Below are 27,388 nucleotides of genomic sequence, written 5' to 3' on the forward strand. Positions count from 1 at the left end.
TTAGGGCTCTCTCCTCGTCTCCTCCATCAGTCTTTTTAGGGTCCCTCCTCACTATCCTCCTTCCCTGTGAGGGTCTGTCTTCAGACCTTTCTTAGTATTTTGGATGTCTCTCTCAGCCTTCAGATCTTTCCCCGCAGGCCCAGCCTGCAGTCCGCGCGTTTCCCCCAGCCCGCTCCGTCGCTCTGTAGGGTCTCCTCCCTCAGTCCGCGGCGTCCCCCACTCACCTTGCAGCCACTGTCTCTCCAGAGCTCGTTCTCGCCGGGCGCGGGGGCAGGGCGCGCACATCGGGCGGCGGCGGTGCGGGGCCGAGCGCGCAGCGTGCGCGGTGACGTCAGTGCGCTGGCGGCGGCGGCGGCGGCGGCGGCTGGGCTGTTTGTTCTGCTCTCCCGCAGCCGAGGAGCCGAAGCAGTGGCGGCGGCAGCGGCGGCGGCGGCTGCCGGCGGTGCCCGCGGGCGAGCGCGGCCTGTGACCTCGGCGGAGCGGCGGGCGGGCCCCGGCGCCGCGCAGGCAGCTCGGGGAGGGGGCGGCGGCAGCGGGCGGACGGCCGGCGGGGGCGGCGTGCGGCCTAGCGTCTCAGGTGAGGACCGGTGCCCTTCGGAGTGGCGGACGGCGCGGGGCAGCCGGCGGGGGCTCGCGGCGCGGCCCGCGTAACCTGCATTGCGTAATGGGGCCGGTGCGCCGCCACCTACGCCATTCGCGCGGCGCGGGGGCGGGGAGGCCGGGGCTACGCGGGCTTGGGCCTGCGGGCCTCCCGCGCCGCTCGCGCCAGGCCGGGGCTGGCTGCGCCGTTGGTGTCGGGGCGGCGGGGTTGCTTGCGGCTGCCCTGCCGTTGGTGCCGTCGGATCCGGGCTCGGGCTGGCCGGCGGGGCGCGGGGGGGGGGGGGCGCGGGCGCCGCGGCGGGGCGGGCGGCCGGGGGCGGGCGGGGGGCGGGCCGAGGCGCCCGGCACTTCCTGCCGCCGCCATTTTGTCAAGTGAGGAGGAGGAGGAGGAGGAGGAAGCGGCCGCCGCGGGGTCCGCGGCGCGCCCGGCCCGGGTAAGTCCGGGCCTGGCGCGGGGACCGCGAGCTCCGCCGTCCCGGTCTGCGGTCCTCTGGGCGGGCTCGGCCCCGGCGCTCACGTGGGCCTGGCTCGGCGCGCTCTTCCTCTGGCACCCAGGTCCTTCTGCCTGGGTCGGGGCAGCGCGCCCCCGCCCCCATCTCCTCACCTTCCTGGCGATCCCCGGAGCCCTGCGGAGAAAGGGGCAAGTCCCCTCCGGAGGGAGGTGGCTGCCGCTGCACGCAGGTCTGAGGACAGGCCTCCGAGGGCGGTAGCGGTGCCTTGGGGGCGAGCTTGGCCCGCTTGACGCACCCACTCCCAGCCTGGCAGCCCCTTGCTGGGCGCTTTGTTTTCGCCGGCGCTTACAACGGCCTATTTTATTTGCAGTGTTGTGTGTGTGTGGTGGTGGTGGTGGTGGTGGTGGTGGTTGTGGTGGTTTGGGGTGGGGACGTGGGGGAGTTGTGATTCAGCGAAATAAAATGATCCCCCTCTTCCCAAACGGAAATAGCATGGCTTCACCCGGCTGAGATGCCCCCAAGGCTTGGCCTTCCTTGAAGATGGGAAACCCCACGCTGGTGTAGTGGACGGTGTAAATACTTTGGTTCAGGCCGGTGCATGAGTCATGTGCTTCTCCTGGGTGGCTGACCTCTCTTTTACTCGAGACTACGCTTTGGTTTTTAAGATTTTTATTTGCTTGTTTACTTGTTTACTTTTTGTGCAGTCTGGTGGGGTGTCTGGTCTTGGTCATTGGGCTCATTTCTCTGCGTATGTGTTGGATGCTAGTGACCCCTTGGAATGTATGCTTCACGAGAATTGGAATGTCTGCTTACCTTCGACAGGGCTCTACCAGTCTGTGGTCCCAAAAACCAAGTCGCAGTTTACCTCTAAAGCAGTGGCTCTTTGGGGCTGTAACAATGGTCGGGAGTTTTTTATGAATGGAGCTGTCAAGTTCCCTACAAATTCCTTGAAATTTGTAGTCGTTTGGAAGTTGTAAAGAAAGCGATACTCAAAAGGATTTATGAATGTGTTTTTAATTTCAAGAAAGATCTTGATGGCACAATCTGTTTTATGACCTTGCCTATATATATATATATATATATATATATATGTATTTTTTTTTTGAGATGAGTCTCGCTCTGTCGCCCAGGCTGTAGTGCAGTGGCGCGATTTCGGCTCACTGCAACTTCCCCTCCGGGGTTCAAGCGATTCTCCTGTCTCAGCCTCCCGAGTAGCTGGGACTACAGGGCCCGCCACCACGCCCAGCTAATTTTTGTTGGCCAGGCTGGTCTCAAACTCCTGACCTCAGGTATTCCGTCCTCCTCGGCTTCCCAAAGTGTTGGGATTACAGGCGTGAGCCACCGTTTCCGGCCGTCAGTAGTTTTATAAAACACTTATTTCGGTTTAATTTGGGTGGGGATTATCTTTTCACTTGTAGATAACCAACCGCTTCCCCCCAAAAACTTCAACCAGGGAAAGATAAACCACTCAGGGTCTCGATTGATCGGGGTCTCGATTGATCAAATGGAGAAGGCAAAGCCTAACCTGAAAAAAATGTATTGCTGCTCTGTTATCCACCATAGGAATAACTTTGATAGGAAACACAGTATCTTAAAGGCTCAGACTGGAGTAAGCTGGTCTCAGAATGGCTTTAGTTGGTCTTAACTGGAAGGAGTCGAGCCCACCTCAGTGTATCTTGCTAGCAGTCAGCCCAGTGGAATTGCTGAAGATAAGGAACTTTGTGCCTACAGATGAAAGATAAGAAGGTAGCTGCTGCGTTTTAAGGATTGTTTGGCTGTTCTGGGGTGCTATATGCGTAGCTTCACTAGTCTGGAGGACAGCGAGGGAACATTTTTAGCTAAGAATAACAAGAGAATCATTGGCCACTTAGTAAAATTTCCACTAAATTATTGAATTGTTTAAAGGAATTTAGACTTTGTTTCCAGAAGTTGCATTTTTGAGCCAGTTGTTGTGATCTTTGTACTAAATTGCATTTTTGCTTTAGGAGGTGGGGGTAACAATATTTTCTTGTTTCACAATTCAGGTTATTGAATCACTTGAGATTTACAGATTTGAGATGTTGCATTTTGTTTTGTTTTTAATTAATTTTTTTGAGACAGTCTAGCTGTCTGTCGCCAGGCTAGAGTGCAGTGGCGTGATCTCGGCTCACTGCAACCTCCACCTCCCGGGTTCAAGCAACTCTCCTGCCTCAGCCTCCCAAGTAACTGGGATTACAGGCACGCGCCGCCACACCCAGCTAATTTTTGTATTTTTAGTAGAGACGGGATTTCACCATGTTGGCCAGTATGGTCTCCATCTCCTCACCTCTCAATCCACCCGCCTCGGCCTCCCAAAGTACTGGGATTACAGGCCGGAGCCACCGCGCCCTGCCTGTTTTGTTTTTAAAGCAAAAAACCATTTGGCACCTCAGTGATTTGAAGACTCTGGGCTGTTAAATCTGATTCTGAAAACTTACCGTGTAGTCCGTCGTATTTTGTGAATGTAAAATGTTTTGGTTTCTGATTTTGAATAAACTGGTAGAGTAGACCATGTTTGTCTTTATGTCCCTGGCGAATCTGTAAAAAGGAAAGATAAGCTTGCCATTGGAGACGGCTCTAATGGTTCATAAATCTTTGTGATTTTTGGTGTCTAGAAAAGAGTGTATATTTGCAAGGTGAGAATTGTGAGGAATTCCTTGCTGGTGCTGACATTTAATACGTAAGAGATTAGTTTGGAAAGATAAAATTTCTTTGTTAACTTTAAAAAAAAAAAAAAAAAAAAAAAAGCAGAACGGGCTGGGCATGCTGGCTCACGCCTGCAATCCCAGCACTTTGCGAGGCCGAGGTGGGCGGATCACCTGAGGTTGAGAGTTCAAGACCAGCCTGATGAACATGGAGAAACCTCGTCTCTATTAAAAATACAAAATTAGCCGGGCGTGGTGGCGCATGCCTGTAATCCCAGCTACTTGGGAGGCTGAGGCAGGAGCATCGCTTGAACCCGGGAGGCGTAGGTTGCGGTGAGCCAAGATGACGCCATTGCACTCCAGCCTGGTCAACAAGAGCGGAACACCATCTCAAAACAAACAAAAGACAAAACCAGAATGTAAGTTGGATGAGGGCAGGGTTTTGTTTGCTTGACTTTGCCTATTTTATTATGTTGTATCTTGTGGCTAGAAGAGCTCCTTAAATAGTCTCAATGAATAAACTGGAGAAATAATTGAGCAAGAATCTTGCATGCTATAATGCCAAATGCAAATAATTCTGCTTTAAAAATGTTAGCGACCGGGCGCTGTGGCTCACGCCTGTAATCCCAGCACTTTGGGAGGCCGAGGCGGGCGGATCACAAGGTCAGGAGATCGAGACCATCCTGGCGAACATGATGAAACCCCGTCTCTACTAAAAATACAAAAAAATTAGCCGGGCGAGGTGGCGGGCACCTGTAGTCCCAGCTACTCAGGAGGCTGAGGCAGGAGAATGGCGTGAACCCGGGAGGCGGAGCTTGCAGTGAGCGGAGATTGCGCCACTGCACTCCAGCCTGGGCAACAGAACGAGACTCCATCTCAAAAAAAAAAAAAAAAAAAATGTTGTTAGCCGTGGACATAATTGTTCAGTAGTGACTTACAAGGAATGTGAGTTTTAACTCAGATAACGCCAAGGTCCCTCGGAGTTGCAGTAAACTTACTATTAGTCCGAGCAGCCTGGCGTGCAGTGTGTTTCCATGCACTACTGGACATTTCCCACTTAACAGTTTGAAGTGCGGTGAGTGGCTTTGCGCTGTGGTTCAACCCTGACCTGCAAAAAGTATTTTTAAGAGGCAGGAGTAGTGGGTAATAAACACACATGGGTAGCATTTCTTAATGTGAATCTCATGTTGTCAGTGAAAACCTGATCCTTTTTTTTTAAACATTGAACACATTTTTAAATATTTTGATTTTTGTGTGTGCATGATTGACCAATCCGTTTCTACAATTGGTCCCTGAGCCCTTACTATGTACAAGGAAAGACTGAAAGATGTTTGTATAATGACTTTAATATGCATAGTCTTTATTATTAGCGTGTTCATCCTCCACGTTTATTGAACATCAATTATGTATAATTTGAGCATAATAATATTGTAAAATCCTACCAAACATTTTTTTAAAAAATAATAGTTTTGAGATAAATGTTGTTATACATGATACAATCATGGGTTTTTTAATGTATTTACGGAGATTTGCAGCCATCACTGCAACGAATTTTAGGACATTTCCATTCCCCCAAAAGAAATCCATTACCTATCATTCTCCATCCTCCTGCCCACCCCCCACCACTTTTGTCCCTGGAAACCACTCATCTACTCTCTGCCTCTACAGATCTGCCTGTTCTGGATATTTCAGGAATCCTACAATATGTAACCTTTTGTGCCTGGCATCTTTCACTCACTGTACTGTTTTTTAAAGGTTCTTGCTGTGTAGCGTGAGTCAGTACTTCATTCCTTTTTATAACTGAATGATATTCCGTTATATGGCTATGCTACATTTTGTTTACCCGTTCATTAGTGGTTAACATTTGGGTTGTTTTCACTTTTTGACAATTGTGAATAGTGCTGTTAAAATATGTTTGTGTACAATTTTTTTTTTTTTTTTTTTTTTTTTTGAGACGGGGTCTTGCTGTGTCCCCTGGGCTGGAGTGCAGTGGCATGATCTCAGCTCACTGCAGCCTCCGCCTCTGGGTTTTGGGTTCAAGCAATTCCCCTGCCTCATTCTCCTGAGTAGTTGGGATTACAGGCACCTGCCACCACGCTCGGCTAATTTTTGTATTTTTATTAGAGACTGTGTTTCACCATGTTGGCCAGACTGGTCTTGAACTCTGGAGTTCAAGTGTGATCCACCCACCTGGCTTTCCAAAGTGCTGGGATTACGGGCGTGAGCCACCGTGCCTGGCCTTTTGTGTACAGATTTTAGTTTCTCTGCGACAGATATCTGGGAGTGGAATTGCTGGGTCATATATCTATGTTCAAGTTTTTGAGGATGCACAGCAGCTTTTTAATGGCATTGATTTTTCTAGTACTTAAGTAGAAGGGTTAAAAGCTTAATGGGATACTGAGTAACTGTTTAAATGAATGAGGAAATGCAACCGCAAGGGTATCTCATGTTGACATGTTGTAATACTGCCTTCATGGTTTGGTCACTGTTTGGTTTTTTTACATTGTGCTTGGTTACAGAACAGTTTGAAATGCTACTCCATAGAGAACATGCACCCCAAACTTGCACTTCCATTATTGTAAAGGGTGATGTTTTAAAGCAGTTTGTTTTCATTCTAAACAAGCTACCAACCTCAATTAAACCATGTCCACATGTCTTAGTGTAATTCATGGGATGTAGTCCACTCTGAAGAAGTAGAGGAAGAGAGTTCTGAGTCAGGGTGAGGGCAGAGCAGCCGTCTGTACTGGTGTTGTCCTTGTCCTGAAGAGGAACAACATTGGTTGGTCCACATCATTTGAAAACGAGATTGTAAGCCTTTTTTTTCTTTAAACAAAATAGCGTGTGGTCATTTTAAGGAATTTGGAAAATATAGGATGTTAAAATGATGGTTGAAAATGATCTCTTAATCCCATTTTCTTTCCTTCCACTTATTTGTCTGTATCTGAGTAACACAACTGGGTTGTAGTGAAGTTCTTTGTTTTTAATTTTTATTTATTTATTTAGAGACAGACTTTTGCTCTGTCATCCATGCTGGAGTCTTCACTCTATCACCCGTGCAGAGATTGGCTCACTGCAACCTCTGCCTCCCTGGTTCAAGCCATTCTCATGCCTCAGCCTCCCAAGTAGCTAGGACTGCAGGCTCCCCATTCCACCACACCTGGATAATTTCTTGTAGTTTTAGTAGAGATGGGGTTTTGCTGTGTTGGCCACACTGGTCTCGAACTCCTGGCCTCAAGTGATCTGCCTATCTGGGCCTCCCAAAGTGCTGGGATTAGGATAACAGGCATGAGCCACAGCGCCCAGCCTTTTTTTTTTTTTTTTTTTTTTTTAAAGATGGAGTGTTGCTTTGTTGCCCAGGCTGGAGTGCAGTGGGGTGATCTTGGCTCACTGCAAGCTCCGCCTCCCAGGTTCATGCCATTCTCCTGCCTCAGCCTCCCAAATAGCTGGACTACAGGCGCCCACCACCACGCCTGGCTTCTTTTCTGTATTTTTAGTAGAGGTGGGGTTACACCATGTTAGCCAGGATGGTCTGGATCTCCTGACCTCGTGATCCGCCCACCTCGGCCTCCCAAAGTGTTGAGATTACAGGCGTGAGCCGCGGCGCCCGGCTTTTTTTTTTTTTTTTTTTTAAATACTACATTGTGAACATTTCCAAAATGTTCCATTTTAACTGGGTGCTTAGCTATCATATGAATAGCATAATTTAATTCTGCTATTTTTGGACATTTGGATATGATTTCCAAGTTTTCTTTTTTTTTTTTTTTTTTTTTTTTGAGACGAGGTCTTGCTCTGTTGCCCAGGCTGGGGTGCAGTGGCGCGATCTCAGCTTACTGCAGCCTCCACCTCCCGCGTTCAAGTAATTCTCCTACCTCAGCCTCCCTAGTAGCTAGGATTATAGACATGCACCTGCACGCCCAGCTGATTTTGTATTTTTAGTAGAGACAGGGTTTCTCCGTGTTGGTTAGGCTGGTCCGGAACTCCCGACCTCAGGTGATCCACCCGCCTCAGCCTCCCAAAGTGCTGGGATTGCCGCCGCGTCTGTTTTTTTTCTCTGTTTTATCTTTGAATTGGGGAGTGTATATTTTTGAAAACTTGATTTAACTTATTTTCTGGAAAGGTTGCATGTATTTCCGTTTCTCCAATCAGAGATTGACAGTGTCTTGTTTATAGGGGTGAGATTTTAAACATTGTTTTTTCCCATAAATTATGATGTATGAAAACAAAATGTGTCTTTTTTAATGTGGTGAGAAGAAGTGTCTCTAAACTCTTGCTCTTTGACTTTTCTTTTCTTTTTTTTTTTTTTTTTTTTTTTTTTTGAGACGGAGTCTCCCTCTGTCGCCCAGGCTGGAGTGCAGTGGCGCGATCTCAGCTCACTGCAAGCTCTGCCTCCCGGGTTCCCGCCATTCTCCTGCCTCAGCCTCCTGAGTAGCTGGGACCACAGGCGCCGCCACCTCGCCCGGCTAATTTTTTGTGTTTTTAGTAGAGACGGGGTTTCGCCGTGTTAGCCAGGATGGTCTCGATCTCCTGACCTTGTGATCCGCCCGTCTCGGCCTCCCAAAGTGCTGGGATTACAGGCGTGAGCCACCGCGCCCGGCCAGCTCTTTGACTTTTCTACCCTCTCCTGCCCAGAGTTGGACTTTGTTTCCTGAAATCAAGTCTCCTGACCCAGCAGTATGAGCCCAGTCCAGTCTTACTGGAATGCTCTAGGGAGGGTGACCTTGGAGGCTTGATTAGCCTCTTGGCTTCCAGTCCTATCTCATTTTTGCTGCCTTGCTCCAAAAACTGATAACACCAGTACGGCACATTCAGGCCTTGGTTAGACACTTGGCCCTGTTACCTGCTGTGTGACATTCAGTCTGTCACTCAGCCTTCCCAGAGCTTCACTGGCCCATCTTTCAGATGAGAGTAAAGTGAGACAGTGCCTCAGAGGGCACACAGCACAGGTCTTGGCAGCAGTGCTGTGCCCTCTCAAGGTTAGCTACTGCTGTCCTTGCCCAAGGTGAAGAATAGAAGTGGGAAGAGGAAGCCAGGGGTCAGAGTAGAGCTGCTGACAGCCAGGAGGTGCACCAGCTGATCCAGGGCATGGTACTGGGTGATACTACGGCCTACCAGGTGCCTTCTAGAGGTGCCACCTCTTCCAAGTGAGCTCTGAGTGGAGACCAGTGGAAGAGGTGCTTGAAAGCGGGATTGTGTTTGTTTTTATCTTTTAATGAGATTAAGAACAGTGATAATGGGATTAGTGGAGGTGCAGCAGCTTTGGGGGCATCCACCCTGGGATGTTTGCTGCAGAGTTTGGGGAAATGATCCAGCAGGGGAAGCTGGCTCAGTGTATCCTCAAGCCTAAAACGTAACTTACCTATCTTATGAAAACCTGGTTATCTGAACACAAAGACATGGTCAGAGAGCCAGAAGGCACTGGGGGGCCAAAGTTTTTCCAGAACACAGGAACATTTTTATCTTTCTGGCCTCCATTGGCCCTGATTCTAATTATATTGGCATGTGGGCTTGGTGAAAGAATTCTGGTCCCCAGGAAGATGTGAGGTCTCCCTGAAAAGTTTGGTAGAGTAATCCTGGCAGCTGGATGTGTGGAGGTCCTGACTGGGAGCCTGGCTACTGCTCATTGACTTTGGGCCTTTTGGCCAGAAGAAGTAGTTAATTCCAGTTACTTACTAGGAGTCATTGGGATCCAGTTCCACAAAAGTTGTTGCCTTTTGTTTGTGTAAAATGCAATTGAAAGATTTCTTTAGAAGTTGGTCACATAATCTAAGCATTAACTTCAAATTAAGAGAATGTGAATAAATTTGACATTTGTTCTATTTTTCATTTATCCTAGGTGTAGACTGTTGTGTGATTCCTTCCCGCCCTCCCTCCTCCGCCTCCCCACCCCCGCTGCCCCAGGCATGTGTTAGCCTGTTCTGCCCAGCTGGAAGTTTCTGGGACCTTGGGCTGTGGCAGACAGCGTTGATTGGGTTTGGGTGGAGCTGTGTACCAGAGCGGGAAAGGAGAGAGAACACCATGGAGTTCGCTGTCGGGTGCAGTCCCAGCCCCGCCCCCTTCTGGCCTTGACCTCAGGGGAGTTAACATCATCTCTGTGTAAGCCACAGTTTTCTGTAAAATGGGATCAGTGTGCCTGCACAATGACAAAAGTGGGACCATGTGGGTTCTGACCTGGGCCTCATGTCTAATTGTATAAAGATGCCTGGGACTCTCGAGAAAGATGGAGGCTAAGGAGTGCTGGTTTTGCTCTCTGCCTGAAAAAGTGTGAGAAATGCTGTCCAGGCCCTTCCTACTTAGTGTGTGTGGTCACCTTCCTTTCCTTGTCTTGGTCCCCACTCAAGGCTGAAACTCTTTATTTGTTCCTAGCTGCTCTTATGTCAAGAGACACTGGTACACTGTCAACCAGCACCAGGGGAGTGGTGTTGGGCTTGGTATTACACAATTTTCAGAAACGTGAATTAGTAATTCTCATGTCCTTGTGTGTTGCTAATGTCACCAGTTGTTCTTTCTCAGGCAGTAACATATACACGTCTATGGGTGGATTAGCCTTTGAGGTTTTGTTTTGTGTAAAGAAAAGGGAAGAGGGTGAGAAAAATTTGGGGACTTCATACTTGAAAATTTTACGTACTGTTCGAGGAAACATACATTTTGTGGGAGCAGATCATTATCATGAGAGTTGAAACAAAAAAACTACATGGAGGTGGAACCTGCCAGCCCAGTGGTGGGTGCCAGTCTGGGCCATACTGGGCTGCTGGGGCAGTCAGCAGGGAACATCTGTCTGTGTCCTTGGACCCGTTGCCTATCCACTCTAGCCTCAGTTTTTCGTATATAAAGTAGGGCAGATAGGTTTGGGTTCCAGAGAAAATTGACCAGAATCTGGATTTTAAGAGAAAGCGGTTCTTTTTTTTTTTTTTTTTTTTTTTAAGAGATGGGGTCTTGCTGTGTTGCTCAGGCTGGACTTGAACTTCTGGGTTGAAGTGATCCTCCTGCCTTAGCCTCCCAATTAATTGGAAGAAAATAATTCTTTGTGTGTATGTTTGTTTGTTTGTTTTTGAGACCACTCCATTGCCCAGGCTGGAGTGCAGTGGTGCGATTTCAGCTCACTGCGAGCTCTGCCTCCGTGGTCCACGCCATTCTCCTGCCTCAGCCTCCCAAGTAGCGGAGACTACAGGCACCCACCACCACGCCTGGCTAATTTTTGTTGTTGTTGTTGTTGTTGTTGTTTTGTTTTGTTTTTGAGATGGAGTCTCACTCTGTTGCCCAGGCTGGAGTACAGTGGCGCGATCTCCGCTCACTGCAAGCTCCGCCTCCCGGATTCACGCCATTCTCCTGCCTCAGCCTCCAAAGTAGCTGGGACTACAGGCACCTGCCACCACGCCCAGCTAATTTTTTTATTTTTAGTAGAGATGGGGTTTCACCGTGTCAGCCAAGATGGTCTCCACCCACCTCAGCCTCCCAAAGTGCCGGGATTACAGGCGTGAGCCCCCCTCCCTGGCCTTTGTTTTGTATTTTTTAGTAGAGACGGGGTTTCGCTGTGTAAGCCAGGATAGTCTCAATCTCCTGACCTTGTGATCTGCCCGCCTTGGCCTCCCAAAGTGCTGGGATTACAGGCGTGAGCCACCGCGCCCAGCCTTCGTTGTGTGTTTTTAAACCTATGGGTCATGAAACAAATCTAGTGGGTTGCAGTTGGTGTATAGGGGAGAAAAGGGAAATGTCAGAGGGTGTCCCAATTTTCAAAGATATTTCATAAAACCTTTGCTTTGATCTTAGGTGTTGTGTACATGATAAAATGTGTTTCTTTCGGGGGGGGTCATGTCAGAGGAGTGTGAATTACATTGATTTCCATGCTACTTGATGGCAATTGTGAGTACCTTGATTTTTGTGTGTGTGTGTGTGTGTGTGTGCGCGCGTGCCATTTTGCAATCAGTTTCTTCATTTGCCCAATGATGACTGTTCTGGATACGCTTTCTAGTAGCAGGTGAAATGCGTGGATCTGTAGTTTCTTTTCTTCCCTGTACCCACTGTATTTTAGGAACTTTATAGGGGATGATGTGAGGGAAGTTGAAGAAGCATGGAGTGGTGAAGGTCTAGTAGTTTGCCACAGGTGAAACAAGAAGTATGTAGAGTGTCATTTGTGTGCATGTGTGGTAAGCTACTTGTCAATTATTCTCAGATGTTGTTCTCCTAACTTTATTCAGTTGACTGTTAGGAAATGGTTGTATTAGTTAGGTCTCTCTCTGGTATAAATAACAAAGTTAGCTGAAGCAAAAGGGGATTTGTTGCCTGATGCAACAGGAGGCTTAGAAGCAGTTGAATCTAGGGGCTTCACAATGACTTCAGAACTTGTTCTCTATCACTAATGTTCTGACCTCAAGGTCAAGAGTGAGTCTTCCCCAGTAGTGCTCTCTGATGGCAGTGGATTCTAGGTTGGGTCATTGCCCATCTCTGACCATGTGCAGAATGGGAATGCTTAACTGGCTTGCCTCAAGCATGGCGCCTGTAGCTGGTCTCTGCCCTCCACTCCGTTAACCCAAGTAGTTGCTCCAGCAGCATCTTGCTTGTTGATATGAGGCATGCTAGATGGGATGCTATGGGACAGAGTCTATCTTTTCTGCCTCCCTCCCCTCCCCTCCCCTCCCCTCCCCTCTCCTCCCCTCTCCCTTCCTCCACCTCCTGGGTCAAGCAATTCTCCTGTCTCAGCCTCCCGAGTAGCTGGGATTACAAGCATGTGCCACCATGCCCGGCTAGTTTTTGTATTTTTAGTAGAGGCAGGGTTTCACCCCGTTGGCCAGGCTGGTCTCAAACTCCTGACCTCAGGTGATCCATCCGCCTTGGCCTCCCAAAGTGTTGAGATTACAGGCATGAGCCACCATGCCTGGTCCACAGTCCTATACTGAAAGTAAAATGTACTCCCGAACTTGAAGCAAGAAATTTTGGTTGGCATACTAGTTTGTAAACCAGAATTAGTGGAAAATAGTTCAGAACTGAGTTACTCACAAAGGGTAGACTGAAGATAGTTAAGGATGTATGTATCCCAAATATTTTCATAGAAGATGAAATACACTGTTTATCTTACCTGTGTCAGGCATAGAAGGAGCTCTGGGAGAAGTCATGCCAAGTCTCAGGAGTCACTTGGGTAGGCTGAAGGATGCAGTTTGGCGGGAAAACAGCCCTGAAGGGAGCACAGGAGTGAGACCAGCTTAGACAGTTGAGGAAGTGTTCAGGAAAATCTTGGATAAGAGACCAGGTAGATATAAAGTTTCAATAAATGCTTACAAGATTGAAATTGTATTTGCATATTAGGTCTCTCTCCCATATAAATAACAAGTTATATAAATAACAACTTGTTATTTATATGGTAACTTATATAATTTATATGGTATATTTTTATGAGTAACTTGTTACTTCAGGAGACTGGAGTCATCTATCTTCCATGCCTGCAAAAGCTACAGTTGTAATTTTGCTATTTACTAAGCTGTTTCCACACTCAGGTTCTTGTAGTCTGCTGCTTGGCATTCCTTAAGCACTACAAAAAGCCTTCTCAGATTTCCATAATCAAAAACAAGTGTTAAGTTCTACTGTAATAATTGTTTTCCTACAGTTCTTACTGTTGGAAATATTCGGTCCTTTAGGAGGCTCAAAATAATTGAGTCTAGTGGCTGAGAATGGGACTGGCCCTGCTTCTCTCTAGATCATCACTCCTTAAGAGGAGGCTGGAGGTCTCCTTGAGTATGCTACAAATGCTTTGGATCCTCTCTCCACAAAAATGCACATAGGCATAAACATTGAACTCTAAAGACCAGGTACCAGAATTAATTTCCTGATTTTACTCTGAGGAAGAAAAATTTATTACAATGTTGGTTAAAAGGCTATTGATGGCTTTTTTGGGTTTTTTTGTTTGTTTTGGAGATAGTCTCACTTTGTTGCCCAGGCTGGAGTGGAGTGGCATGATCACGGCTAACTAGTCTCAGCCTCCCCATACTCAGGTAATCCTCCCACCTCAGCCTCCTGAGTAGCTGGAGCTACAGGCGTGGGCCACCACACCCAGCTAATTTTGGTATTTTTTTGTAGAGACAGGGTTTTGCCATGTTGCTCAGGCAGGCTGGTCTGGAATCCTGGGCTTAAGCAGTTCATCTGCCTCGGCCTCTCAAAGTGCTGGGATTACAGGCATGAGCCACCTCACCCTGCCTCTTGATGGTTTTGAATACTTTTCATTTTTATTTTTTAAGACAGGGTCTTGCTCTGTTGCCCAGGCTGGAGTGCAGTGGCTTGATCTTGGCTCACTGCAGCTTTGACCTCCCAGGCTTAAGTGATCCTCCCACCTCAGCCTCCTGAGTAGCTGTGACTACAGATGTGTGTCACCATGCCTAGCTTAGTTTTACTTTTTGAGACAAGGTGTCACTCTGTCATCCACGCTGTAGTGCAGTTGCTCACTGCAGCATCAGCCTTCCAGGTAGCTGGGACTACAGGTGTGAGCCACCATGCCCAGCTAATTTTTTGTATTTTTGTGGAGACGGGGTTTCGCCATGTTGCCCAGGCTCCAACTCCTGGGCTCAAGTGATCTGCCCACTTTGGCCTCCCAGAGTGCTGAGATTACGGGTGTGAGGCACCGCTCCCAGCCTTTTTTTTTTTTTTTTTTTTTGTAGAGACAAGGTCACCCTATGTTGCCCAGGCTGGTCTTGAATTCCTGGACTTGAGCGAGCCTCCTGCCTTCTTTGCTTCCCAGAGTGCTGGGATTACACGGGTGAGCCACTGTGCCAGGCTGGTTTTCACATTGTCTTTCTTTTGTAGACATTTACAACTTGGAAACAGGGTGGATCACCCATTTTAGTTTGTCCTTGTAAAAATCCTCCAGAGGTTTCACAGAGTTGTCAGGTAACATGTCAACAGTGGTGTGAACCTTCCCAGGGCTCCTGTGCCCCCAACTTTGTCAGCTTGTGCTCTTTCCTGGGGATAAGGAATTTGAGAATGTACCAGAATTGGGTCTGTTGCAGAGGCCACAGATGAGGGTCTTGGTACTAGGGCTCTTCACTGAAGCTGCTGCTGTTTATAAACTGTCTCCATGATTTGCTGCTGTTATGGAGCCTTTGCTGCAGAAGGTAACTGAATGGTTTCTAGCCAGCCTGATTATTTATGTGGTGGTGTTGGATGTGGGTAGGCTTACGAGATTTATGCTGTAGTCCCTTATGTGGCTTAATGTGTGCCCTCTGCTGTGGGACATTTGCTTATGTATGCACTTGAACCTGCAGATTGAGGCAGAAAGCCTGTGGGAAAGTACCATTCTTCACCATGACATGCTTATGTTTACGGATATCGGCATGCTACAGCAAGCAGTGTACACAGTGCCTCTCTCTTTTTCCTCACATCCCTGCCTGGTGGAAGGAATAGGAAATACAATACCATAAACTTGAATAATTCATACTTCTGTAATTGGGGCAGAGTTGAGTCAGAGGATGGAAAAGAACTCTTATTACTTCTAAGAATAGCACCTATTACAGACTCTTTCACCCCTCCCTAAATAATTTCTATAGTTTGAAGATTAAACTTGTATGTGCCAATGGATGTTTTCTCTCATTCATTTACCATTGGTCTTGGCTTTTATTAATCCCATTTCTCTGCTCAGTTGGATTGCAGTCTTACTGTACAGGCCTGATTTTTGTAACTTAAGCAATTTCCTCTTTCTATTCTGTAATTAAGAGAAATAAGATCATGTATGTGAAAGAGTTCTGTGAAAGGTGGTGCTATCTCTGTGTAGGTTGTTTTCATTTGTAATCTTCATTAAAAATTACTTGGCTCTGAAGCACTTTTCAGTTATAAAAAGCTGCCAAGTATTAGAGTTGTGTGTATATGAGACTTTTCATTTGTTTTCCTTTTGACAGTAGGAAACCATTGAGCTGACAGATTAGCTGCCTGGAAATAATACCAATTCATGTTCGTCTATTTCAAAATAATAGCTCACCTATCTGTAATCCCAGGAATGCAGTTTTAAATTTCCAGTGTTGGAGCAGTCTCTCTATTGGGCCCTTTTGAGTTTCATAGCATGCTGCCTGCAGCTTGCCTATCTTCAGTCTTTGGGCCTGTCTGCTCTGGTAACTGATGTCCTTTGCACTCGTGAGAGCTGGTTACCCTTTCTGGCCTGTGTCTCTTTCCCCTGACCTTCTGAACACCACCACCACCCCCTGCCGCCCCCCACTCCCATTGTTCACCTTACAGCAGTCCTTATCTTTGTTGACTCTGAAAAGTTCAGGGTTTGTAGCAAATAGCTGTCTATGAATAGGCTTCCCTGTAAAGTATAAAACTACATTTTCTGACTGAATGCTTGACATCTTCCTTAATTTTTTTCTGTTACTTACTGCATGCCTATTCTGAAGTGGTGGAGCCAAACATCCATCAGTCCAGTTTCTGTGTCAACCATGGTGATGTAGGGAGCTGCAGACCTGGTCACTTCACTGCCACATTGCTCTCCCCAGACCCTGAGCTTGAGGTCACTGGTGCTGATTGTTCTGTCTTAGCGAGTATTTCTAAGACTGTATGCATTCCTTAAGTCCTCAGAAAACAACCATATACACTGGGCACTAGTATCATCCCGTTTTGCAAATGAGGAAGCTGATGCTTGGAGAGCTGTCGCTTGGGCAGGGTTGCAGGGTCACAGAGCTGGTAAGTAGTTGGGAGCACTTGTCTCCAGAGCCTGCTAGCTCCTGACTGCTGTGGCACAAGCTGTGGGAATCCACCATATTCAGCTTTGTTCTCAATGAACTCAGATGGTTTGGATGATGTGCAATGAGCACAGGGTACAGCTCAGAAGTGCTCTCCAAGACGTCCAGGCAAGGCAGCGTGAGAGGGAAGAGACCTTCCAACTGGGAGCATAGGAAGGGGGCTAGCGTTCAGTCTGGTTCTTCAGTGAGGACAGCAGAGGTTTAGACAGAGACCTGAACGGGTCTGAAAGCAACTACTTGTCCCTTGGAGATGCTCAGCAGGGTGAGGGGATGGTCAGAAGATGGATGCAGAACGCTGACTGAACAGGTCTCCTTTTCACCCAGACATCTGGTCAGTAAAAACAGTGCTCCCCTCCTGAGGAGTTTCTCATGAAGACATTCACAAGAGTGGAATTTAACTTCATCTTGAAAAAGTTTCCGCTAGAGAACCAAGTTGCCTTGATTTAGTTTCACTTCCATTTTTTCTTTTTCCTCTCTTTTTGTTTCGAGATGGAGTTTGGTTCTTATTGCCCAGGCTGGAATGGAATGGTGTCGTCTCAGCTCACTGCAACCTCCGTCTCCCAGGTTCAAGTGATTCTCCTGCCTCAGCCTCCTGAGTTGCTGGGATTAAAGGCATGCGCCACCATGCCTGGCTGATTTTTCTCTATTTTTTTATTAGAGACAGGGTTTTACTATGTTAGCCAGGCTGGTCTCTTAACTCCTGACCTCTGGGGATCCACCTGCCTCGGCCTCCCAAAGTGCTGGGATTACAGGTGTAAGCCACCACGCCCGGCCTTCACTTCCATTTTTTCTTTTGCTACTCAGCGCAAGTCTGTGAGTACGGAAGTGGGAGGATTGGGGAGAAGTCAGTAAAATGGAGGGTGTCTTTAGTCCAGGTGCCCCAGGCTCATTAAAATGGTGGTGTGAACTGGATGATCTTTCAGGATTATGGTGAGCTGCTCAGTCTTGAGATGCTTTTTTTTTGAGACAGAGTCACCCAGGCTAGAGTGCAGTGGTGTGATTTCAGCTGACTGCAGCCTCCACCTCCCGGGTTCAAGTGATTCTCATGCCTCAGCCTCCCAAGTAGCTGGGACTACAGGCGCCTGCTACCACGCCCAACTGGGTTTTTTTTTGTGGGGGGGGGGGGTATTTTTAGTAGAGATGAGGCTTCACCATGTTTTCAGGCTGGTCTTTAACTTCTGATCTCAACTGATTCACATGCCTGGTCCTCCCAACATGCTGGGATTACAGGCGTGAGTCACCATGCCTGGCCCTTGAAGTGCTGCTTACTGTAGGGTAGAATTGAGTTTTAGCTCATGGGTGCTTCCCCACCCCCCCATCCCCTTAAGGATTCTGTTTCCAAGGGAATTTCCTGCCTGCCTCAGACACACCAAATGGGACTCAGTCAACATCCATGTCCAATGTATGTGCTGGATGTACTCGGTAATCAGACACTATTCTGCGTTCTGCATGTGCATTTGATGGTGAACGGAGGAGTTTCCCATGTGTGTGCTGTATATACTGCAGACATGACAGTGAGTGAGGCGGGGGTTTCAGAGATCCTAATGTCTCCAGTGGTGGAGATTGTTGCACAAAGATCCTAATACCCCTGTGCTAGAAAGGTGGTGATTGATTTAACAGGTGTGCCCTGAAGGATTTTACTTTTACATCTTATCTTTGACTTTGTAAAATGACATATGATCTCATTCAGTAGGAAATTGGCTCTGAATACCTGTGAGGGGGAAAAAAAAACCCAGTCCAGAGAAAATGGTAGAAGTGATTAAACTCCACGCACAGTGCTACTAGTAAGCCAGTTGAAAAATACACAATCAAAATAGAATAGATGACTGCAACATGATTATGCTACCCTGAAACTGCATTGCGTATAGGATAAGACCTACACTCCTGTTGTGTGGCACCCTGAGCTCCTGGGTTCTGTGACTCACTGTTGCCTCATTCAGTTCATTTGATTCTTCTTCCAGACATCCCCCATACCCCATTCCCTCCATCTTCCGAGGTCTGGTTTGGACCTTATTTATTTTACAGTGTACTACTACCCAATTTCCAAAGCAGTGCCGTCCAGGAGGACTTTCTGCAGTGTTGGGAATGTTCTGCAGCTGGGTTATCCAGCCTGGTAGCCACTGTCCCCTGTGGTAAGTTGGGCATTTGATGGGGGCTTGGAACACTCAGTAGTGCTGTTATCAACCTGTTTTGACAGGTTTTAGAGAAAATGGGGTCTCTTTAGCTCCTTGACCATGTGGAGCTTGTGGGATATCCTCATGGATGCTGTCATTGAAGCAGTTGGATGTGCAAACCTGGAATGCAAGGGTGGCTCTAGACCAGATTTGGGGGTGTTGGGTATCGCCAGGAGGATGGGTGTGAGGTCTCCTCCCAATAGGATGTTGGAAATGGAGTCCCAGCAGGGTCCCAGACTTGAGAAAGCCAGGCCCATGTGTAGTAAGAACACAGATGAGTGAATTTGCTTTAATCTCGGGAATGGTGAAGGGCATTTCTTTCCAAAACAATGTATCCTAGAGTGAACTCCAGTGACCTAGGTAAGTATCATGTTTTCTAGTTTTGCCCTCTGTTCTTGGAGCCTAGAAAATTCCCCACTTCTCTTTGGAATTTGCTTTATCTGACATCTTTCATTTCATTCATTCTATGCCTCCACACCCCCATGTCCCCCATGTTGTGAGCAGGGTTTTAGGAGAAGGACTGGCACATTTTGGCACATTATGTTTGTGTGTGGAAAATGGGAAGTGCTGAGCTGTGGTACTAGAAGGTGCCAGTGGTGGGTCCACCTGGAGTGAGTAAACCAGTGGTTGAGATGACTTGAAAATATCCCCTATCGATGTTTCAGGCAGGATGGCCCCTGAGTTCCTGAGGCAGAGGTTCTTAAATTTGGCATGTGTACTCCTCCCTCTCACTCATCATGGGGTTTTTCTGGTAAGCACTTGATGTTTCTGGTTATTGAGCAGTTACTTGTGTTGAGTGCTGGGGACTGGAGGTCCCTAGTCTAGGTGCTGGAGGTCAGCGGTAAGCAAGGTGGATGACACCCATCCTCCTGCCTGCTGAGTTCATGTGCTAGGAGACTGTGGGGCAAATGATGCAGCCTGCTTGGCTTTTAGTCTATGATTACAGATTATTAAATATAAATATTAATATATTAAATAGTTATTACTAATTCATGACATTCACACTTTTTTTTTTTTTTTGAGATAGAGTCTTGCTCTGTCACCCAGGCTGGAGTGCAGTGGCGTGATCTCGGTTCACTGCAAGCTCCGCCTCCCAGGTTCACGCCATTCTCCCACCTCAGCCTCCCGAGTAGCTGGGAGTACAGGCGCCCGCCACCACACCCAGCTAATTTTTTGTATTTTTAGTAGAGATGGCGTTTCACCGTGTTAGCTAGGGTGGTCTCCATCTCCTGACCTCGTGATCTGCCCGCCTTGGCCTCCCAAAGTGCTGGGATTACAGTCGTGAGCTACTGTGTCTGACTTTTTTTTTTTGGGAGGTGGAGTCTCGCTCTGTTGCCCAGGCTGGAATGCAGTGGTGCGATCTTGGCTCACTGCAAGCTCCGCCTCCCGGGTTCACGCCATTCTCCTGCGTTAGCCTCCCGAGTGCTGGGACTACAGGTGCCTGCCACCATGCCCAGCTAATTTTTTGTATTTTGAGTAGAGAAGTCGGGCTTTTACCGTGTTAGTCGGGATGGTCTCGAGCTCCTGACCTCGTGATCTGCCTGCCTCGGCCTCCCAGAGTGCTGGGATTACAGGCGTGAGCCACCGTGCCCAGCCACCATTCACAATTTTTTTTTGGAGACACGGTCTCTGTCATCCAGGCTGGAGTGCATAGTGGCACAGTCTTGGCTCACTGCAGCCTGCATCCTCCGGGCTCAAGCTATCCTCTCACCTCAGTCTCCTGAGTAGCTACGCCCTACATTTTTGTTTTGTTTTGTGAGTCTCACTCTGTCACCCAGGCTGGAGTGCAATGGTGTGATCTCGGCTCACTGCAACTTGCGCCTCCCGGGTTCTAAGCGATTCTCTTGCCTCAGCTTCCGGAGTAGCTAGAATTGCAGGCATGCGCCCCCACACCCGGCTGATTTTGTATTTTTTGGAGAGACGGGGGTTTCCTCATGTTGGCCAGGCTGGTCTAGAACTCCTGACCTCAGGTGGTCCACCTGCCTTAGCCTCCCAAATTTCTGGGATTACAGGTGTGAGCCACTGTGCACAGCCTTTTGTTTGTTTGTTTTGGTTTTGTTGTTTCTGACGGATTTTCACTTTCGTTGCCCAGGCTGGAGCGCAATGGCATGATCTCGGCTCACTGCAACCTCCGCCTCCCGGGTTCAAGAGATTCTCCTGCCTCAGCCTTCTGAGTAGCTGGCATTATAGGCGCGCACCACCACGCCCAGCTAATTTTTTGTATTTTTAGTAGAGACGGGTTTTCACCATGGCCAGGCTGGTCTTGAACTCCTGACATCAGGTGATCCGCCTGCCTCGGCCTCCCAGAGTGCTGGGATTACAGGTATGAGCCACCGCCCCTGGCCCCTTTTTTGTATTTTTAGTAGAGATGGGGTCTCACCATGTTGTCTAGGCTGGTCTCGAACTCCTGAGTTGAAGCAATGTGCCTGTCTTGGCCTCTCAAACTGCAGGGATTACAAATGGGAGCAACCAGCTACCGCGCCTGGCCAACGTTTGTTTTTATTAGTAGTGGGTGTTTATTAACACTTGCTTTGTGTAGCATTTCATTTGACCCAGCCCTGTGAGGGCATTCTCCCACGTTAGTATTGAGGAATATGGGCGGAACCCATTTGCCTCTGCATGCAAATACCTGTGTGTTCAAAACATAAAATGCAACATCCTAACCATTTTACAGTGTAAACTATATGCATATTGTTGTGCAGATCACTAGAAAGTTTTCATCTTGCAAAGCTGACACTGTATCCTTCAAATCACTTCCCTTTCCTTCCTCCCCCCAGCCTGTGACAGCCAGTCTTCTGCTTTCTGTTTCTATGAGTTTGACTACCATAGTCACTTCATATAAGCAGAATCAGACAGTATTTGTTTTTTGTTTTGTTTTGTTTTGAGATTGAATTTCGTTCTTGTTGCCCAGCCTGGAGTGCAATGGCGTGATCTTGGCTTACTGCAATATCTGCCTCCCGGGTTCAAGTGATTCTCCTGCCTCAGCCTCTCAGGTAGCTGGGATTACAGCACCCACCACCATGCCTGGCTAATTTTTTTTTTTTAATGTATTTTTAGTAGAGATGGAGTTTTACCACGTTGGCCAGGCTGGTCTTGAACTCCTGATCTCAGGTGATCCACCCACCTCTGCTTCCCAAAAGTACTAGGATTACAGGCATGAGCCACCGCGCCTGGCCAAATCAGACAGTATTTAGAATTTGTCTTTCGTGATTTGCTTATTTCACTAAGCATAATGTTCTCCAGCAACAAATGCTGTGTTGTAGCATGTCAGAATTCCACTCTTTTGTTGATGGACAGTTGGGTTGCTTCCACCTCTTGGCTGTTGTGAAGAATGCAGCAGTGAACATGAGTGTGCAAATATCCACCTGCCTACTTTTTTTTTTTTTGACAGGGAGTTTCACTCTGTTGCCCAGGCTGGAGTGCAGTGGCACGATCTCGACTCCCTGCAACCTCCACCTCCTGTGCTCAAGCTATTCTTGTGCCTCAGCCTCTCAAGTAGCTGGGACTACAGGCCCCTTGCCACCATGCCTGGCTAATTTTTGTGTTTTTAATACAAACAGGGTTTCACCATGTTAGCCAGGCTGGTCTCAAACTCCTGGCCTCAAGGGATCCATCTGCCTGGGCCTCCATAGTGCTGGGATTACAGGCATGAGCCCCTGCTCCCGGCTGTCTTGCTTACTTGTTGAACACATACTAGAACTAAGAACGTGGATGTGGAAGCCTGCTGGGGGGTTTTTAATTCCCCGTATCCTGCCTCCACACGGAAACTGATTTTGGGGATGGATATTGGGCATCTGTGAAGAACAGACACAAAGGTATGAGAGATGGGAGATGGTTCAAACAGTGGCGCAGCCAGGTGTCTTTCAGGACAGCCTAAAGGGCTATTTAAGGTGGGGCGCAGTGGCTCATGCCTGTAATCCTAGCACTTTGGGAGGCCGAGGCAGGTGGATCACCTGAGGTCAGGAGTTCGAGACCATCCTGGCCAGTATGGTGAAACCCTGTCTCTAAGAAAAAATATAAAAAACGGCCTAGTGGGGTGGCTCACGCCTTTAATCCCAGCACTTTGAGAGGCTGAGTTGGGTGGATCACGAGGTCAGGAGATCGAGACCATCCTGGCTAACATGGTGAAACCCCGTCTCGACTCAGAAGAAATTAGCCAAGCATGGTGGCGGGCACCTGTAGTCCCAGCTGCTGAGGTGGCTGAGGCAGGAGAATGGCCTGAACCCAGGAGGCGGAGGTTGCAGTGAGCCGAGATGGTGCCAGTGCACTCCAGCCTCGGCAACAGAGTGAGACTCTATCTCAAAAAAAAAAAAACAAAATCCAGAAATCAGCCGGACATGGAGGCATGCGCCTGTAGTTCCAGCTCCCCAGGAGGCGGAGGTTGCAGTGAGCTGAGATCACGCCATTGCAGTTCAACCTGGGCAACAGAGTGAGACGCTCTTTCCAAAAAAAAAAAAGAAAAGAAGAGATGGTTTAAAACTGGATTGGATCTCACCCTTTCATCAGTTCCCAGGGACTCATCCTATCAGTGGGCTTCTCACTCCAACCCATTTTGTACAATAATTTCCACAGCAAGTAGTTTCTGTCTTTATGTCACCTTGAAAAGGCTCACAGAAGCAACATTTCTTAACATTTCTCTGTCCATTGCTTCAGAATGTAACCAGAAAAGCTTAGGTTTTGGAATGTTATGTGTGTGAGGGTGCTTACCAACTCTTAAGGAGACAGAGAAGTGAGAGGAGCCCCTGGTGAAGCCAGATTGGCAAGCTCTGCCTCTCTCCGCACTCAGTGTTCTGTGACTTTTGCCTGGATGACTTGATTGCTTTGTCCTTCACTCTGGCACAGTGATTCTTGGGTATGGTCCCTTAGTCCTTGGAAGGGCAGCATGGAGCCTCAGAATTGATTGCCACACTACACAGTTTGCTCCTCCAGAAGGAAGCATGTTTGATTCCCCTCCCCTACCCCCAATTTCAGAAAATCTGGTTGTATCCTTAGAAATGACACTATCCGTTCATCAGTTCATGGATATTTTGGTTTCTAGTTTTTGGCTCTTATGAATAATACCTCTGTGAGTGCCCACACACACTTTTTATGTAGAAATGTTTTCCTTTCTCTTGGCATATGCGTAGGGGAGGAATTTCTGGGACATTCATTACCTATGTTTAACCTTTTGAGGAACTGCCAGACTGTTTTACAAAGTGGCTGCCCCATTTTACATTGCTGGACATATGCTGGACATCGTTTCTCCGCATCCTTGCCAACAATTGTTGTTTGTCTTTCACATGATAGCACAGATCCCTTTTAAACCTACCAGAGATTTAAAGTTTTTTGGTTTTTTTTTGAGATGGAGTCTTGCTCTGTCACCCAGGCTGGAATGCAGTGGCACAATCTCTGCTCACTGCAGGCTCCGCCTCCCAGGTTCGTGCCGTTCTCCTGCCTCAGCCTCCCGAGTAGCTGGGATTACAGGTGCTCACCACCACGCCTGGCTAATTTTTTGTATTTTTAGTAGAGATGGAGTTTACTGTGTTAGCCAGGATGGTCTCGATCTCCTGACCTCTTGATCCACCCACCTCGGCCTCCCACAGTGCTGGAATTACAGGTGTGAGCCACTGTGCTCGGCCCTAAAGTTTTTTATTTTATTTTATTATTATTTTTGAGGTGGAGTCTCACTCTGTCTCCCAGGCTGGAGTGCAGTGGTGCAGTCTTGGCTCACTGCAACCTTCACCTGCCAGGTTGAAGCAATTCTCTTGCCTCAGGCTCCCAAGTAGCTGGGACAACGGGTGTGCACCACCACACCCGGCTAATTTTTTGTATTTTTATTAGAGACGGGATTTCACCATGCTGGGCAAGGCTGGTCTCAAACTCCTGACCTTGTGATCCGTCTGCCTCGGCCTCCCAAAGTGCTGGGATTACAGGCGTGAGCCACCGCACCTGGCTCAGAGGTTTAAAGTTTAAGGAGTTTCAGCTAATGCTTTTTGCCCCCTTTTAAAAATTTTCTATCATCATTTTCTTTTTTCTTATAAATTTTTATTTTCTTCCTCCAGTGTCACAGCTTATACTTCTTCTGTTTTTTTGTGTGTGTGTGTTTTTTTTTTTTTGAGATGGAATCTCGCTCTGTTGCCCAGTCTGGAGTGCAGTGGCGTGATCTCGGCTCACTGCAAGCTCTGCCTTCCGGGTTCACACCATTCTCCTGCCTCAGCCTTCCCAGTAGCTAGGACTACAGGCGCCCGCCACCACACCTGGCTACTTTTTGTATTTTTAGTAGAGACGGACGAGGTTTCACCGTGTTAGCCAGGATGGTCTCAATCCCCTAACCTTGTGATCCACCCGCCTCAGCCTCCCAGATTTTTTTTTTTTTTTTTTTTTTTTTTTTTTGAGGTAGAATCTCGCTCTGTCGTCCAGGTCGGAGTGCAGTGGCACAATCTTGGCTCACTGCAACCTCCGCCTCCTGGGTTCAAGCAATTCTTCTGCCTCATCCTCCTGAGTAGCTGGGACTACAGGCGCACGCCATCGTGCCCAGCTAATTTCTGTGTTTTTAGTAGAGACAGGGTTTCACCACATTGGCCAGTCTGGTCTCGAACTCCTGACATTGTGATCTGCCCACCTTGGCCTCCCAAAGTGCTGGGATTACAGGCGTGAGCTACTGCATCCAGCCACACCCAGCTAATTTTTGTAGGGACGGGGATGCACTGTGTTTCCCAGGCTGGTCTCAAAGGGCTCAAGCAGTCCGCCCACCTCGGCCTCCCAAAGTGTTGACAGTATAGACGTGAGCCACTATGTCGGGCCTAACCTCAGTGGCACAATCTCGGCTCATTGTAACCTCCGCCTCCCGGGTTCATACCATTCTCTTGCCTCAGCCTCCCAAGTAGCTGGGACTACAGGCGCCCACCACCACGCCAAGCTAATTTTTTGTATTTTTAGTAGAGACGGGGTTTCACCATGTTAGCCAGGATGGTCTTGATCTCCTGACCTCGTGATCCGCCCGTCTCGGCCTCTCAAAGTACTGGGACTACAGGCATGAGCCACCACATCCAGCTTTTTTTTTTTTTTTTTTTTTTTTTTTTTTTTTTTTTTTTGAGATGGAGTTTAGCTCTGTTGCCAGGCTGGAGTGCAGTGGCATGATCTCGGCTCACTGCAGCCCCTGCCTCCTGGATTCAAGCAATTCTCCTGCCTCAGCCTCCCGAGTAGCTGGGATTACAGGCATGCGCCACCACTCCCGGCAATTTTTGTATTTTTAGTCAAGGTGGGGTCTCACCATGTTGACCAAGATGGTCTCCTGATCTTGTGATCTGTCCACTTCAGCCTCCCAAAGTGTTGGGATTATAGGCGTGAGCCACTGCGCCCAGCCAACCTGCCCTTTTAAGAGACAAGGTCTCCACTGTGTTGCCCAGGCTGGAGTACAGTGGCAATTCACATGCATGACCCCACTACTGATAGGCGTGGGAGTTTTGACCTGCCCACTTTCTTTTTTTTTCTTCACCGCCCAACCCTCGCCCTTTTTTTTTTTTTTTTTTTTTTTTTTTGAGACAGAGTCTCACTCACTCTCTTGCCCAGGCTGGAGTGCAGTGGCACAGTCTTGGCTCACTGCAACCTCTCTGTCTCCCGGGTTCAAGCAGTTCTCGTGCCTCAGCCCCCTGAGTAGCTGGGATTACAGATACCTGCCACTATGCCCAGTTAATGCTTATATTTTAAGAGAGATGGGGTTTTGCCTTGTTGGCTAGGCTCGTCTCGAACTCCCGGCCTCAAGCGATCTGCCCGCCAGGGCTTCCCAAAATGCTGGGATTACAGGTGTGTGCCACCGCATCTGGCTGACCTGGGCTGGTTCACCCCTTCTTAGGCAATCTGGTAGTCCCCACTCCCGCGAGGTCACCACACTGATGCCAGACTTAATGCAGCCACCTGATTGGCACCATGCAATGTAGCCCAGAACTCCTGGGCTCAGGCGATCCTCCCTCCTCAGCCTCTCAAGTAGTTGGGACTACAGGTGCTCACTTCCGCGCCCAGACTCGTTTCCGTTTTTGGCATTGTCTTGTCCTGGAAAGGACATGAGATAGACTCAGTGTTGCATTTTGTGCTTAAAGATCTCTGTACCTCTGGTGTGTTTTATATGGACAATTAGAACTTGCTGAAAATGGAATATACTACCTAAGCAGGCGCACAGATTAGTACCATTGTGACTAGTGGTACTGTAGCTCAAAATGGACATTCACCCACTGGAATTTGGAGACATTGGCAGTGATCTGGAACAGGTTGCTTAATCTTTGAGCCTGTTTCCCTGTCAGTGAGATTGGGTAGCAGAAGCACTCCATCCACCTGTCAGGGTTAGCTCTGCTTGTTACTGGTGAGGGTCAAGCACAGCAGAGGGAATTGCTCCTACTCACCCTGCAGTGCTCTTACTTCACTGAACATGCTGTAGGTGATGGGCGGTGCAGTGGTTTGGTTAGCCCTTCAATTTTGAGTGATTCTGATTTGTGATTTGTGTCACTCAGCTTGAGGAGACTTGGCCTGATCAGTTCAGTTGCCTCTGCTTCCTGTGTGTGTTCCTTTCCCTACTTCATTTCCTTGCCCATCCTGAATTTTGAGTTTACTAGTTTTGTCTTTGTTGCATGTATAGGTATACCTCGTTTTATTGTGCTTTGCAGATAATTGCAGTTTTTTTAATTTACAAATTGAGGATTTGTGGTAACCCTGCATTGAACAAGTCTTTATCAGTGCCATTTTTCCAACAGCATGTGCTCACTTCATGTCTGTGTCACATTTTGGTAATGTGACCAGTGTGTCAGACTATT

General features: G+C 48.0%; 1 protein-coding gene across 1 annotated transcript in view; it reads left to right on the plus strand.

The window, feature by feature from the left end:
- The first annotated feature begins 333 nt into the window (after window positions 1-333).
- The window catches only part of BRD4 (bromodomain containing 4), a 98,591-nt gene continuing 71,536 nt past the window's right edge, over window positions 334-27,388 (plus strand). Inside the window, exon 1 of the mRNA XM_050769449.1 lies at window positions 334-577. The gene's annotated coding sequence lies outside the window, so the exon portion shown is untranslated. The remainder of the gene's footprint in view (window positions 578-27,388) is intronic.

This window comes from Macaca thibetana, chromosome 19 (genome assembly GCF_024542745.1).
Source record: "Macaca thibetana thibetana isolate TM-01 chromosome 19, ASM2454274v1, whole genome shotgun sequence".
Taxonomy (NCBI): Eukaryota; Metazoa; Chordata; class Mammalia; order Primates; family Cercopithecidae; genus Macaca; species Macaca thibetana.